Source organism: Adiantum capillus-veneris, chromosome 8 (assembly GCF_014529385.1).
Source record: "Adiantum capillus-veneris isolate H3 chromosome 8, ASM1452938v2, whole genome shotgun sequence".
In the NCBI taxonomy this organism is placed as follows: domain Eukaryota; kingdom Viridiplantae; phylum Streptophyta; class Polypodiopsida; order Polypodiales; family Pteridaceae; genus Adiantum; species Adiantum capillus-veneris.
Genome location: NC_140938.1, coordinates 6,031,640 through 6,034,082, shown reverse-complemented (window position 1 = coordinate 6,034,082; position 2,443 = coordinate 6,031,640).

Genomic DNA, 2,443 nt, shown 5'->3' with positions numbered 1-2,443 from the left:
TCGAGGAGCATAAACAAGTGGTACAATTGGAGGTGTGGGGGCCATGTGTGCATAAGGAGCTAGAGGCACATACGATCGAGGCCCCATATTAGGTACTACGACACTAGGTAGTGGCACTGCGCTAACCGTAGATGTCATCGGTACATTCTCTGTCAGGTCTATCCCTGGAGTGAGCACTGTGTTTTCCTTAGTAGAGGGTTCAGCCAAGTTAGAGAAGCTAAAGTTGTCGCTCGGAGGCTCAGATTGCATAGAGACCCCAGGTGAAATGATGTAAGATGGGTCCATGGGACTCATTAGAGGAGTCTCCATTTGTGATAGAGTAGGCTGTTGAGCCTTGCTCGTATCCAGAAATCTCATGGGGCCAGTTGAGAGTATATTTACCCCTCGGTTTTGCCTTTCTGATTGAATAATGCCATGGATAACATTACAGATCATTTTCTGTTGATCTTCGATGTTCGTGGCACTAGAGGTGGATTGTACAATCTCTATCCATCCTACATGGTAGGCGTGGCCAGAGTGTAGATCCGTCAACACCTCAGTGTGGAGGTCGTATGTCCAATGATCATTAATGAACAATCCTTCTAGAGTCGACGTGTTAACGGTTTCTTGTGAGGTAGAAGCAATGTTGCTCCCCGTGGTTTTACTTGTCACCAACAGTACTCTAGAGGGAACTTCTGAAGGAGGCAGCTCAACAAGGCCTTCTTGGTAAGAAGTTGGCAGGATATCCACATGGACACTCTTTGGGGGTGTGGGGTCCACGTGCAATGTGAAAGGAGAGTCCACTTCCCCACCCCCTTCGTGTGCTTCATTTGCATCAGGTTCCGAGCGAGTAGCTCTACCTAATGTTTCCATGAAACGGCTAAACATACTAGTACTAGGCTGTGGAGCTTCGGGAGGTGCATGGCCTTCTCTCTCAGTGTTTTGGGTAGGGTATGCTTCCATGATTTCTGAGTCGGAGGAGGAATCACTAGCGGCTATTTTAGGGTCTTGAGTGGTGCTACCTCATTCTCGTGTCCCTCTTGCGTTCAGTTTTCAAGTTGAGTTCTTGTACGTGCGTTTGCTTGCCTGCAGGTCCCGTTTGCATCGCAGGTGAGCCGGCGCGGCCCCGTTTCCGCGACGCCCCGAACGAGGGCGTCACACTTTGTATCAGAGCTTCGGCTCAAGTCCCCGCTGACCCGACGTCGGCCCACGGCCCGTGGTTGTAACCACGTTTTCGGCCCGTTCTGCCTCATTTTCCACGTTTGCTCCGCGTTCTCGGCCCGCGGGGCCCCGTTTTGACCCTTTTCACCACGTTCTTTGCGTGATCGCCCCGTTTTGCCCCGTTCCGCGCGTTTTCTCCACGTTCTTTACAGTTTTTCACCGTTTTGCCTCGTTTGACCCGCGTTTCGCCCCGTTTTCACCGCGTTCTTCGTCGTTTTGCCCCGTTTTGCCCCGTTTTTCAGCGTTTTACCTCGTTTTGCCCCGTCTTACACCGTTTGGGACCGGTTTTCACCGTTTTTGAGCAGTTTTCCGCAGTTTTCGCCGTTTTGGACCCAGTTTTCGCACTGTTTCATAGTTTTCAACGTTTTCAAGCCGTTTTTGCACAGTTTGTCAGTTTTCGACATTTTTGAGTTTTTCTTTTCGGTTTCGGCCACAAAAATACAGGAATGGCTGGAGATCAAGAATATGATGACGGCTACAGAACCGAGCCCGATCTAAATAAGAAGAAGAAGAAAGAAACGAAGACAAAACAAGATGCACAAGACATAGTAGAAAGAAGACTCGAGGCCCGCATCATGGCCTCCGTGGAACAACAAATCAGCCTGATGTCGGCTAACCTGGGGGAATTGATTCAAACACAGCTAGGCCAACGGTACGAAGATCAACCCGGTCCCAGCAATGTCAACACGCGACGTAACACCCAAAGACGGACACGACCCGAAGACGAAGATGATCAGGATGATCGAAGTGAAAGACGCTACTACAGCCCGGACCGACATCTAGAAGACGAAAACCGACTTGGAAAATTCAAACCCAGTCCCCCAGAGAAATACAAAGGCAACCGCTCCTCACTGGCACTCAACAAGTGGTTCAGCGAGGTAGAAGACTACATGCAGTGAAACAGCATAGGCAGACGCAGATATGTGCAAGTGGCCAAAACCTTCCTGGCCGACGACGCCTATGTCTGGTTCCTCACTGAACAGCAATCTAAGCACTGGGAGGATTGGGAGGATCTACAAAAAGACATGCTAAGCTACTTTGTCCCAGAAAATGAGGGCAACAAAGTCAGGGATGCGTGGCGCGATCTACACCAAGACGGCCACAATCAGACTACATTGTCAAGTACCGACGACTCATGCTCCAACTCCCATTGATGCATGCAGCAGACAGGCTGCATGGGTTCCTGTACGGCCTTAAGCACTGGGCCCGCCGAGAGGTAGAGAAACAGAGTCCCAACACCTGG